Source organism: Coptis chinensis, chromosome 6 (assembly GCF_015680905.1).
Source record: "Coptis chinensis isolate HL-2020 chromosome 6, ASM1568090v1, whole genome shotgun sequence".
In the NCBI taxonomy this organism is placed as follows: Eukaryota; Viridiplantae; Streptophyta; class Magnoliopsida; order Ranunculales; family Ranunculaceae; genus Coptis; species Coptis chinensis.
In genome coordinates, this window is record NC_141461.1 from 60,720,387 (window position 1) to 60,734,964 (window position 14,578).

A 14,578-nucleotide genomic window follows, 5' to 3' on the forward strand; every position below is an offset into this window, starting at 1 on the left:
CTTTTAAATGAAAGTAAAACTAAAACTATACGAAGACAGTGTTTATCAAAGATTTCTACTCTCGAATCTATCGAAATAGAGTGGAGTAAAAGATTTGTTCCACTCCTAGTTCTTTAGCATTCAATGTTTTCTAATTATTATCAGTCCTAGCCAAAGTTAATAAGAGTAATGGTGTGGAATTATACTACGATGTGAATTCAAATAACAAGATGCGCTAATTCAAACTACATAATTTCTAAATTGACTATATGATAAGGAATTATGGGTGATTGATTCCACTTTAACTCGACTTAATCAACTAACAAAGATTCATCGTGATCCAAATTTCAATGCTTTTGCATATCAAAATGGTATTTCAAATCCCTAATTATACATGACAATCTCTACCAATTAATAACTAGCATGTGAAGCAACCAAACCCATTGTCATGGTGAACTAATTACTTTCTAGAATTGAATAGATTATCATGACGATTTCTAAGTTAACAAAGATCAAGCTTCATCAAAGCTTCTTCAACCCCCTCTAATGGAGGTTTAGCCTTTATTCATAAAACTATCATTTCTCATGGAATTCAAACAAGACATCATATAAAGGTTCTAACTTTACTAAATTGAACTAAACAATAATTCAAATCTAAATTAACAACTAAGAAATGATTAACAACAAAGAATCAAAATTAGATCTAAGTATTTAAATAAATCAAAACCGAAATTATGAAGAACTAACATGAATAATAAAACAATGATTCAATTAACTAAGTTCAAAACAAGATAATAAAAACTAATTAATTTAATGTAAAACTAGATCTAAAACTAAGCTCTAATGGCTACTTGCTACCTAACCTAATTGATGTTTCCGAGCTAAGTCTTGTGTGTGGAAATAGAGGAGACCAGATCCACATTTTTGTGCATGGGCTGAGGAGCCATGTTTTGGGCCGGAAAATCGAGCCCAAAGCCCAATTTCTTCAGTCCACAGAGCTCTTTTCAGGTGACTTTGACTTTAACAGACTTTTCATCCACTTCTGCTCCTATAATTGGGTCAAGGTTTGGACCATTGGAAATCTCTTTCCAAGCCGGCCATTTTGACATAAGGTACGCTCAATTCTGAGGCCTGAGTCCAAAGATACGGTCTTTGAAAGTTCTACTGACTTTTGTGTGCTGTTTCTGCCAGCGTTGACTTTGACTTCTCAACTTTTGACTGGGTTTTACAAATGCTTTTTCTCCTTGAATCTTGGCCTTTAATCACAAAACTTCTTAGCAACCAACCCTTGCTCCTTTATCTCGCCAAAGTGGCACAATTCTACACATAATTGACTTCAATGTCTGAAATACATAAAAAAACGTAATCAACATTAACTCTTATTTATTACTCACATAATTGGTCTAAAAGTATTATTGTTAAAGGGTTAAAACTACAGTTTTGGGCTCTTATCAAACCACCCCCAAACAACATTTTCCTTGTCCTCAAGCAAATATGAGAAATTAGCATAAGTGATCAAAAATGGAGTTCTAACTAATCTCGTTTCGCCGAGTGCGATTGCATTGACCATATGCAATAAGGCCTTAAACCACTAGAAATTCCCTAGTGGACGAGTTCTAGCCTTGTGAGAGTTTTCCAGTGAAGGTACTCACAAACTTCATCTATACTACAACGACTAAGAAATAAAACTATTGTTTCCTTATTTATGCTTCCAATTATCTATATATCTCACTAGCAATGAATAAAGAATAGTCAAGTCAAAACCTAAGCTAATATATGTATAATAATCAATCATCTATGAATAAATATATATACAATGAATAATACTTTGAAATGCACTAGCAGGTCCGTTTTTGAAAACTCGGAATATCGTCCTTAAGTAGGTTCTCACATAAATGTCAATACAAAAACCACTCTGATTTTTCTGTTCAAGTTTCGCTACTCCAGTGTGTAGTGGGCACACTTTATCTTACAATCTCAATGACACACAAGAAAACTGGAGTCGATCAAACACATCTACCACTTACTATCACACTAACCTATTCCTAATTGAGCTAGAGGTCTTTATTAGGTGTTACGGGGATTAGGAGTTGGTTTGAGAAGGAAGGAAATGGATATTCAAAATGGACAAGTCTGAGATAATAGAGTCTTCATATTAAGTAACTAGACAAAACCTTGTTCTTTACTTTTGCTTCTACACTTTGTTTTGTATATATATATATATATATATATATATATATATATATATATATATATTTTTTTTTTTTTTTTTTTTTTGGCTTTTGACTCCTTTGATTCTATTTTTGGAGTTCTAACTCTTTATTTATTTATTTATTTATTTGGATGGAAACTTTCTTTTCTTATTTGAAGCGACTAACAAATTCTTGATTTCAAAGGTCTTTCTCTTTTCTATTCTTCATCTCTATTCTTAGACTCATTCAAAGAATGGGTAGGTTTTTTTTTTTTTTTTTGTTTGTTTTGTAACAGGGTAAAGGATTTGCGGTTATGAATGGCTAAAGAAAGGTTCAGAGGGGTGACTACCGGAAAATAATTCATAGGTTTGAATTTCTGGCTATAATGATCCAAAGAGGGCCTAAATTCTCGCTTAGGATATGGTATAGTGATCAAGCAAGTGGATGTGTGATTTCTCTATCCGGATTTTACTTCTCCCTTGTGTCATTTCTCAAATATTTCACTCATATAAGGCTTTAGGTTATATTCTCACAGGATTTGTAGAATAAGTACTCTAGCCTAGATTTCAGAAACTTACTGCCAACAATCATAGATACTAATGTAATATATTTATAGATAGATGCAAGGATTATTACCTACATATTAACCTAAGTTTCTAAAAACTATTCTAATGCAACATAAACTTTTTATTAATATTTTTAAAAAAATTTATTTTTTTAACTAGAAAACAAGTGCATACTGTACATATCTATATCCTAATAGATGCCTTAATTACACGTGTTTCTATGCCCCCCCCAAACAAGAAGCATGCTTTGTCCTTAAAGTATTTAAATAAATAGGGTAGAGAAATACCATGGAAACGCGTGAAATTCTAGAACATCTGCAAAACAAGGTTAAACATACTAATATAGAAAATGAAAACTGACGTAACTCTATAAGAGTTCCACCTGTTATGGGGTTAATGAGAAATAAATTTCTTGGGACATAAGCAAACACTAACTGAAATAAAAACTAACCTTAACTCCCGTTTAATCCTTATCCTCATTTCCCTCTCCAAAGAGAGGAGGTTCCTTCGCATCCTGCCATGCCATGATAACTTGCGAAGCCCGCCGCCGTGCTTCATCAACTTGTGTTAACCTGTCGAGTGTTACTATGTCTGATAGGGTATAAAGAGCAACCAAATGAGGTTGCACCTGCCATCCCGGCCAAGACATTACTCGAAATGAGCGAACCACCCAATTGGTGGGTCTCATGACTTCAACCCTGTTCCATTCCGTGAACTGGGTACAGAATTTAGGTAGATAACTGAGCATGATGTGTCAAACCAAAACAGGCATAAGAAGATACTTATGCCACATGCTTTAGGCTCTCTTAAGACTAGCCACTAATACTCGGGGAATGTCATATCGGCGACGTCCCTAAGCTAAAGCAAGGAAAACGTCACCAGCAGTACTATTTGCAAAGGTAAATTGCCAATCCCCTAAAATATTCATCAGGATGAATAACATGGTGGTGCCTACATTGAGGGAAAGGCTACCAAGGGCTATGTTATAACGCCCTTAGTCAATTATACGAAACACCCTTCCCCCATAATACTCATGGAAATATGTATAGTCATAGAGGTATGCATTATCGGTCATATATCCCCACGTGTGAATAGCATCAGGTATTGGTATTCCCAAAACTAACGCTACCACATACTTATTGAATTCTAGTGGCATGTCATCAACCGTGATGGAGAATTCTTATTCTCCATCTAGGTTACAATAGAACTTAATATTATTGTAAAAAAATTCATTAAGCTTAGGTGAATACGAATTGTCTTCACTTACCAGAAGATGCCTCCATCCGAACTGCATGATCCTTTCGCGGAACCAATGTCCATAAGTCTCGCTTCCCAACAAGTGTTCGAAAGACTGCTCCGGTATCACTATAGGAGAAGTCATCACAAAACTACTCTCTAGAACAGTTGCAACGATCCTGGAACAATCCACAAAAAATTGGAATTTTTCGTGCCCACAAAGGTTAGGGCGCGGGGTGCGTTCATCCTATGCCTGGGTAGGGCACGAGGTGCACCTTGGTGATTTTCGAGTTCCAGGCACTTGGGTATAGGGCGCGCTCACTTTTTGCCTGGGATGGGCGCGGGTCACGCTCAGGATGAAAACTGGAATTCTAGTGTTTTGGCCGCAGGTCGCGCTCAGCTCTGGGCTTGGTAGGGCACGGGTTGCGCTCTGATGAAATTCTGACTGACACTGCCTAGGGAGCAGGTGGCGCTCCACTGGGGCGCAGGCACGCTCCGAGCTGCTAAAATGCGGAAGTGAGAAGGAAAAAGAAGGAAAAGTTGGGAGTGAAAGGTGAGAGATGAATGTGAGGTGTAGTGTGGGTTGTGAGTGTAGAATGAAGGAAGTTTATATAGGTTTTAAGTTGCCAAAACGAATTGGGGAGTTGCCAAAAAGCTTCAAGGCCATTGTCGGAAGCAAAAAAAATTTCAAAACCGAAAACGGAAACAGCCCATATTCTTGAATCTAAAACAACCCTAATATCTTTTAGATTTAATTTAGAATAGTAAATTCTAAACTCTTTAAGATTTCATCCTATCACAACATCTAATCATAGGTATGCCCATATCGGCAATATTCTCAACCATCACTCTAAAACAACTTATAAAATGGAGGATCATATAACAAATCATGCTAGAGTAAATAATACCACCACCAAACAATTCAGGAAGGTGGGATTAATGATAAAAACAATGCACAATTGAAAAGAACCATATTATATTAAAAATGAAATTCAAACAACATTTTAACTACCAAATTCACATTTAACTTCGGAATTCAAAGTTTAACATTTGAACTAATAAAAAGAAATACATAAAACATAAAAGGAATAATAAAAACAACATCTAATCCATAAGAGCCCTAAACCACTCGCTACTGGTGGCGGAAGGCAGCTGAGAAGGAGATAGCTCCTGAGCTCCCAATGGGCCAGAGCCATCCGTCCTGCGGTGATGATGCTCGTGCCTCACAGAAATCTCCTCAGAAGAAGAACCCCCTGGGGTGGGAAGCGTGCAAGCATATCGCCTCGGAACTTGCGCTAAGCTTCTTTCTTGGCCTTCATCTGTTCCAAACGCTCATCCTCGCGCTGGGCACGAGTCTTGAAGTTATGATGCATGGTAGCCTGCCGAGTCCGGAGATCTTCGCAAATAGTATTGAGGGAACGCATGCCATGATGAAGCACTGACATGCGTTATGCATCCAACCTACACCTCTCCAAGGCATCGGCATCAAGACATGTCATGTCCTCCTCATCCTCCGAGTCATCCTCTTCAACTACCCTCTCTTTAGGCAACCTCCAAACTTTTTGGATACACTCCGTATAAATAGTAGGATTTCTGTGCTCTTTCAGCCAAATCCTATCAGACGTCAGAGTCGCTCTCAAGGTCATCATGATCTTCGTTATCAAAACAGGGAGAGGTGCAATACTCTTCCCAACTCCCCTAATCATGTTACTCAGAAACACTAGAATACAGAATTCATACTTCTGCTCCTAGAGTATCCATAGAATGTGAAGGCAGTTCAGATTGATGTCGCTGACCTTCTCCTTCCCTATGAGATTCTTACCAATCCACTGAGCTACAGCCATAGAATGTGAGCTCGCATTGTAGTTCCTTTCCAAAATAGTCGCATTCATTAAAGGCTCGATCGAAGTAAATTAGGATTCCTGTAATGTGGCATCGAGATGGCGTCTAGGCAGAATGCCTAAAATCTCAGCCAACAACCCAGTAGATACTTCTCTCCTCCTCCCGGCCACCTTAACAAAAATTCTATTCCCATCCAACTCCCTCATCTTATAAAACTGTTGGACCAAATCTTTGTGGTAAAAATCGTCTGTCAAGTACCACAAACCACTCCAATCTCTCCTAACCATTTCGTCACTGTAAAACGACGTGAAGTGGTCGGCAGTAAACGCGTGCTCTGACAAAATCCTCCGTCTTTGAGCCATTAAGATTTAGGACGATTTGGGGGTTTAAATGGAATGTGGGGATGGAGTTTGAGACTCCCTCACAAACAAAACAATGGTGGTGGCGCGGTGGTAGCGCGGTAGTTCCAAATTCTTGGATTTTTGGTGGTTTTCGGTGGTGGAAATTGTTGGGGGTGGTGGTGGGAATAGTTTGGAGAAGATTTGAGGTGGGCTTGTATTGTGGGCATGGGTGTAGTTAGGTTTCCTTTTTTTTTTTTATTTGGTTAGGTTTTTAAGCTTTGTTAATGGCGGAATGAAACAACTCGTGACTGTTGGTTTGAAGATGGAGACGCACGTGTGTGGCACGTGCGCACGAGATTGGGCCCAAGCTCAATTTGATTTTTCAATTTTTGTCGATTTTTCGCGCAACTTCAGACTAAAATTGCCGCTTCGTTACCAGTCCGATTTTTGTGAATAAGCTATGAAAATGATTAGGAGAGAATTTCCAATCCAATGATTCATAAAACACTCTATTCCGCCTGTGGATGACATATAAGAAGATGGAAAACGCCTTGAAGTGCTTGCATGACGTAAGTTATGTGAACGAATGAACTCTAATTTCACAGATAATGTCAACCCGAATCAAAATACAATTAAACAGCCTAAACAATACAACAGGAAAGTTGAACAATCCAGGACAGAAACGAACACCCCACCCCCAAACAAATTTTAGACAACAGCGTTTAGAAAATTTGTTTTTAAAAGTGTGTCTTTTAAAGTCAGATTCCCGAGACTTCCTAAATTACTATGTTTGTGATTTTAACAATTTTTTTTTTGATGAATAAAATTTAATATAAGAAAAACAAGAAAGCAATAAATGCATAATTTACACCATAGAGGAACATGACTCAAAATCTGAGAAAATATGCAATAGTGGAAAACGTGAATTATGTTAATCGTGGACTTAGGATCCGGTACTTACAGCCACACACTCCATAGGGAGGTCCCGGTTACCTGAATGGTGTACTTACCATTATATGGAAATGAAAGGAAGTACACCAACGAAAATGTCAGTCTTCATAGATAGGGTCCTGTAAAAGGCCTTCGTCTACATCAGGGGACAAAAGCTCATTTAAATGTTTCAACCGTTGGCCATTGACTTGAAAGGTACTATTGTCCTTGGGATTTACCAAGGTGATTGCCCCATAAGGGGTGACTTCAGTAACTAGAAAAGGACCAGACCAACGGGTTTTTAATTTCCATGGAAAAATATGTAGACGGGTGATATAAAGTAAGACCTTTTGACTTACCACAAACTCTTTGTGCAAGATTTACTTATCATGAACAAGTTTCATGTTAACTTTATAATCCTTCGCGAGATCATAAGAATCGCTACAGACTTCTTCAAGCTCATTCAATTGCAACTTGCGCTTCACACCCGCCTCATAAAAATGGAAGTTAAGGTTTTTTATAGCCCACATAGCACGGTACTCCAATTCAATGAGCAAATGACAAGGTTTCCCAAATACAATTCTAAAGGGAGACATACCTATAAGAGTTTTGAAAGCAGTCCTATATACCCATAAGGCATCAGATAGACACTTTGACCAGTCTTTCCTATCAGGATTTACAGTTGTTTCTAAAATATTTTTGATTTCCCTATTAGAAACGTCTACTTGTCTGCTAGTTTGTGGATGATACGGAGTTGCTACCTAATGTGTAACTACATACTTTTTCATGAGAGATGCAACAACTATGTTGCAAAAATGTGTTCCACCATCACTAATGATGGCTTTGGAAATGCCAAAGTGACAGAAAATATACTCTTTAACAAAAAACACAACTGTCTTATGGTCATTGCTACGGCAAGCCATAGCCTCTATCTATTTAGACACGTAGTCCACGACAACTAGAATATAAATAAAACTGTGGGAAACTGGAAAGGGACCAATGAAATCAATGCCCCATATGTCAAAAATTTCTACCACTATGATTGGATTTCATGGCATCATATTACGCTTTGTGATTCGCCCAAGTTATTGGCAATGAACACACGTCTTGCAATGCACTTGGGCATCTTTAAAGATAGTAGGCCAATAAAACCCACATTGAAGAATTTTAGCAGCTGTTTTCATACCACTAAAATGGCCACCACATACACTCTTTGTCATGGTAGAATGAGAGAATCTCATTATATTCCCATTGGGGAATACATCGACGAATAATCTGATCCGCACAATACTTGAAAAGGTAGGGCTCATCCCAGTAGTATAGCTTAGCTCTGGCCAAGAATTTCTTACGTTCATTTCTTGACCAATCATAAGGAATAATATTAGACGCTAAATAATTCACAATGTCAGCATACCATGGTGCTAAAAAAATAGCATACAGATGCTCATCAGGAAAAGAGTCCGATATGGACTCAGAATCACTATCATTGTCATTTAGAAGTCTAGATAAGTGGTCGGCAACTATGTTTTCGACCCCTCTTTTGTCCTTTATTTCTAATGTGAACACTTGCAGGAGAAGAACCCATCCGGATTAATCTCTGCTTGGCATCCTTCTTTGCGAGAAGGTACCTAAGGGCTGCATAGTCCGGGTAAACTAGAGTCTTAAAACAAACCAAATAAGGGCGAAACTTATCTGAAGCATAAACGACAACTAATAATTCTTTTTCAGTAGTTGTATAATTCCTTTGAGCATCGTTTAGAGTTTTATTAGCATAATAAATAATAGTGGACTTATTATCTAGTTTATGTCCCAAGACAGCACCAACTGCATAATCACTAGCATCACACATGAGTTTGAAAGGTTTAGACCAATCGGAAGGCTGTATAATGGGTGCAAAAGTTAAAGCAGCTTTTAAAATTAAAATAAAAAATGGCATCCTTTAAAAGCAGATTAGTTAACGGCCTAGCTATTTTCAAATTTTTTTTGATAAAGCGCCTATAAAAACCTGCATGGCCTAGAAAGGCTCTAAAAACACGGACATTCCGTGGTATTGGTAGAGTCACTATCTTATCTAGTTTGGCCTTATCTACTTCGATGCCATCACTAGATACAATGTGACCTAATTCTATGCCTTTTTTTTACCATGAAATGACATTTTTCCCAATTTAAAACCAGACTCTTCTCTTCACATCGTGTCAAAACTTTAGATAGGTTGGACAGGCAGTCAGTGAAAGAGTCTCCATAGATAGAAAAATCATCCATGAATACTTCCATGAAACGCTCTACCATGTCACTAAATATATGAACCATACACCGTTGGAAGGTACTAGGAGCATTACAAAAGCCAAAAGGCTTTTATTTATAGGCGTATATTCCAAAAGGACATGTGAAAGTAGTCTTTTCTTGGTCATCACTACTAAAAGAAGGGCTTTTTGTGTCACTTATTTTTTTTGTCTTGTGTCACTTACTAGAAAAAAGTGACACACAGAGTTTTGATGTGTCACTTTTTTATAGAAGGAGGGTTGATGTGTTGCTTCTAGGAAAAGTGACACAAGTAATTTTATTTTTTGTGTCCCATTATTTGAAAGTGACACTAGTGGTTTGCCTTGATGTGTCACTTCTGGGTGTAAAAATATCGAAAACAAAAATTAACAAATTATCGAAATAAATAAGCGACACGAGTACGAGTACGAATAATTACTTCGTATGCCATGAAACTCAAAGTCATGATTTTGTGCGCGCGACTATATTTTTAAGTTCCCTCCCAAAAACAACTACCTTACTAAACCTAAAAGGAAACGGAATAGAAAGAGAATTGAAATAGAAACTGAAGTTCGTTTAAATCACTTCGTACTCATCACTTAGGTTAAAAAAGAAAAAAAACACAGAAGAAAAAAACCAGAAAAGAAAAACTGTCTCGTAACCGTTCTTCCTCCCAACTTCTCACCGGTGTTTTATTGCACCACGCGCGCTCCTCACCCATCTCTCGTCCATCCCTCGTTCTCCGGTTCGCTTTCCAGCTCTCTCTCTCTCTCTCTTGAGCAAAAAAATAAAGTTAATATTTTTATTTCGTTTTTATTTAATTGTCTATGTTTTGGATGCTATTGAAAATTAATCTGATCAAAGTTTTGTTTTTGTGTGGTAGCAGTCTATTATGTTGCTCTTTCAGTTGTTTCTTTGGATTTTTTTGCTTTTGTCATTTGTCAAAAGTCGTGGGATTTCGAACATATCGTCGACCACCTCTAATCTCCCCATTTGATAATGTGTTGTGCCCTTCGTTTTCCTCGCGACGCTTTTATTGTTTGGTTACCCAATCGAAAGTTGTATTATAAAGAAAACGTTCTTCTATCCTGTTTTGGCCTCTAAGCAACTTTTTTGCATTCTTTTCATGTTTCAAGATCTTTACCAAAAATTCTTTGAAGTATTTTTGTTTTTACTTAATTTTTTTTTCAAGTAAGAACCCTTCTCTGTTCATAGGAAAAGGGCATTTGACAGGGTATTCTGTGATGCGGATCCTTGTGTATTTTGCTCTTTGATTGCCATGTTACCCTGTGTTTCTTGCTGAAAGGGCTTTGGATTGCATTGTTTGAGCTCTATCAAATATATCAAGTTTAGAGAACTATGTTAGTTTTGATATATCACTGTTGTATTTTGACTGAACGGTTCTTTTGGACACTGCTTTAGGGAAATACTAGTATTATGACTGCAGTATGCATTAGTTAAAGTTAAATCTCTTTTTAATGGACCTTTAAATGTTGTCTGTACTTAATTGATTCATTTGTTCCCATTTCTTCTTTTGGATTTTGGTGAAGAAGCAATGCTTGGAACCTAGACTGGACTGGATTGTTATATTTTTTATGGATCATTTCCTATAGGCAGGGCCGACCCTGACTTAGGAGACTCATGAAATCGAAAGAGATTACACTTGTCATTGTGTCTAGCATTTTCTGTAGATCTATAGGAATTTTATGGTGTACTGGATCAAAGATATATGGTTAGGTCTGTATATAGAATTTCATTGACAAATTGTCAGTTAGGACCCTTTGCATTGCTTTTGGTGCCCTAATGTTTCAACTAATTCATCCATCTTCTGATGGGCATAATGATGAATGAGTGCAGTTGTGCATTTTATGAATGTTGCAAGTGATATCAAAGTTCATATGGCCAGTCTTTTAGCCTGAGCACAGCAATTCTGAATTCCTGTTGTCGCATGTATGTTGATTGTTGTATTTTCAATCTGTTGGCTGTTGATATATATTGTTTGTAATTTAGTTATTTCCTGTCCTTGTAAACATCAGGATGAGAAGTTTTATAGGGTACCAGTTAATGTACCCACTTTCTTACATTTGCTAAAAGCCTAAATTTACTTCGTAAGAGCCACTTTTGGACTGGTTCAATAAATAAAAATTGGTTTTATATAAAAAATGCGAAACAACATATGCAAATGGGAAGCAGTGCACCCTTTACACTTAATTTGTTTCTCCTTATGGTATATGATTTAGTAAATCCCGCCCGGCTATTCTCGCTTTTTAGAAACTCGAGGCAAAAAAAAGTGGTATGGTACATCATTTTGTTGACCGAAAGTACAAATCTTGAAGATTTTTAACCCTTGTATATATAGCCCACCTCATCTAATTTGGCGGTCCTGTTTTCGAAAGTGAAACACTTATGTTTCAAATGAGATTGTCATTCCGAGAGTCCATTTTGGTTTCGTACAACGATATGCGGTGTGAATTCTTGTAACGCAAGTTCAATGAAGTTTCCAAAGCAGCTTATGTTCCACTAGAGAAGTCACCGTGGAACTCCATGTTGCATAAAGATTTTAGTAATCGCGCATTTATGCTTTGTTCTTCAATCACAAAGCAACATTCATTAATACTCGGCTCTCCGCGTATCTTCCGTGGACGGGCGAAATATATATATATTATTCAAACGTGTCCAAGACGTATCCGTTTCCTATATTTTTGAAAAATGCCGTGTCCGCGTATCCGTGTCGTGTCGTATGTCGGTATCCGTGCTTCTTAGCTTCTATTTGGTTATTGAGAGTAGCCTAAATTGGTTAGTTAGATTTCCAATGTAATTTGATTTTGCATAATACCATTATCATATCATCTTAGACTTACTTAATGTTTTTCCTACTAATGTGTCATGTGTTGATATCATCTTGCCATGATACTTTATTTTTGAATGTGTGGTCTTTGTACTTGATTTTTTTTTTTTTGACTCTGTTTTTTTCTTTAAGAGATTGGTTTGTTGCATTTTGCTACGATATGGATAAGTCTTGGATGTCCAAGGACCGGTTAACAAGCGAATATATTCAAGGAGTTGAAAGGTTAATTAGTGTTGGAAAGGAAGAAGGAAGTTTCATACGTTGTCCATGTAGAGATTGTTCAAATATCAACGAGTTAACTAAGACTGAGGTCAGAAATCATCTTTTCGAACGTGGTATTAGCCAAGGTTACACTATTTGGCGGTTTCATGGCGAAAGCTCTCTATTTTCCGAGACCCTAACTAGTTTTACAGAACAAGACACTTTTGGACATTATGATGAGGTTGAGACTTCTGAAGATGTTGGACATTATGATGAGACTGAGACTCCTGAAGATGTTGGATATTATGATGAGATTGAGACTCCTGAAGATGTTGAACGCATGAGAGAAATGGCGAAGGCTGCAGAGGACCATTATACGACTGATCCCGAGAAATTTAAGGAATTGCTTGAAGATGCCGAAACGCCTTTGTACTGAGGGTTGCTCAAAATTCACAAAGCTATCAATAGTTATCATTTTATTTAATCTGAAAGCAAATAGTGGGTGGTCTGACACAAGTTTTTCGAAGTTATTGAAGCTACTGGGACAGATGCTTCCTCAACCAAATCTCTTGCCGAAATCCTTGAATGGAGTCAAGAAGACATTATCTGTTTATGGGATGAAGTACGAGAAAATACATGCATGTCCAAATGATTGTATACTCTATAGGGGTGATAAATACAAAGATGAAACTATGTGCCCTATTTGTGGAGTCTCAAGATATAAAGAGAACAAGAGAGCGACCAACAAATCAAGTGGAGTACCAGCAAAAGTTTTGTGGTATTTTCCACCAATTCCAAGATTCAAGAAGATGTTTCAATCTGCCCAAACATCAAAGTCAATGACATGGCATGCCGATGAAAGGGTGGTTGATGGTAAGATGCGCCCCAAACAGACTCTCCAAAGATGGAAGTTGGTTGACGAAAAATATCCGAATTTGCGTGCGAGAATCCGAAAATCTTAAGCCTAGCACTTTCAGCCGATGGAGTCAATCCACACCGCACTCTTAGTACTAAGTATAGTTTATGGCCTGTTATGCTGGTCACATACAACCTCCTACGTGGCTATGCATGAAAAGAAAGTATATGATGCTTACGATGTTGATATCAGTCCAAATCAACCTCGAAACAATATCGACGCGTCTACTTGGCACCCTTGGTTGACGACTTACATGTTTTGTGGGAGATAGGGGTGGATGCTTATGATGTGTACCGTCATGAATCATTTATACTTAAAGTTGTTTTGTTATGGACAATCAATGATCTTCCCCGCGCGATAGCAATCTTTACCGGGTGCACTTTGAAAGGTTATTTTGCTTGTCCTATTTGTGGCGAGGGGCACGCCCTCAACCAGGCTTAAGCACTCGGGAAGAACGATACACAGCCAATAGAAGATTTCTTCCGCTATCATCCATATCGAAGACAAAAAAGCCTTCAATGGTAAAACAGAGCTGCGGGGAGGCACCTGAACCCTTAACCGGTTTGAAAGTACTAGAAGAAGTTGAAGGGATCAAAGTCATATGAGGAACAAAGGGAACCATTACGGTGCTACCAATTGTTTTATGAAGAAATCAGTTTTTTTTTAGCTTCCATAATTGAGATATCTAGAACTCCGACATAATGTGGATTTTATGCACACGGAGAAAAATGTATGTGACAAAGCATTGTTGGGACCCTACTTAACATTCCACGTAAAATAAAGACACCATTAAGTCTCGCCTTGACCTCCAAGAAATGGGTCTAAGGACAGAATTGGCTCCAACAATTGGGGAAAAGCGATCGTTCTTGCCTCCGCTTGTGTACACACTATCTAGAGATGAGAAAAAGACTATGCAAAACTTTGCATGAGTTAAAAGTCCCAAGTGGATACTCTTCAATTTTAGGCCTCTTGTCTCGATGCAAGATCTAAAACTGCAAAATATGAAGTCGCATCGACGTCATGTTTTGATGCAAAGAACTTCTTCCGGTTGCAATAAGAACAATTTTGCCAAAGAATGTGAGATGTGCAATTATTAGGCTATGTTCTTTTTTTAAGGCTATTTGCTCGAAAGTAATAGATAAGGAAAAATTGCCTCAAATTCAGGAAGACATTGTGCTCACAGTATGTTTGCTGGAAAAGTATTTTCCGCCATCATTTTTCGACGTTATGATTCATCTAATAGTGCACCTTGTCAAAGAAGTTGA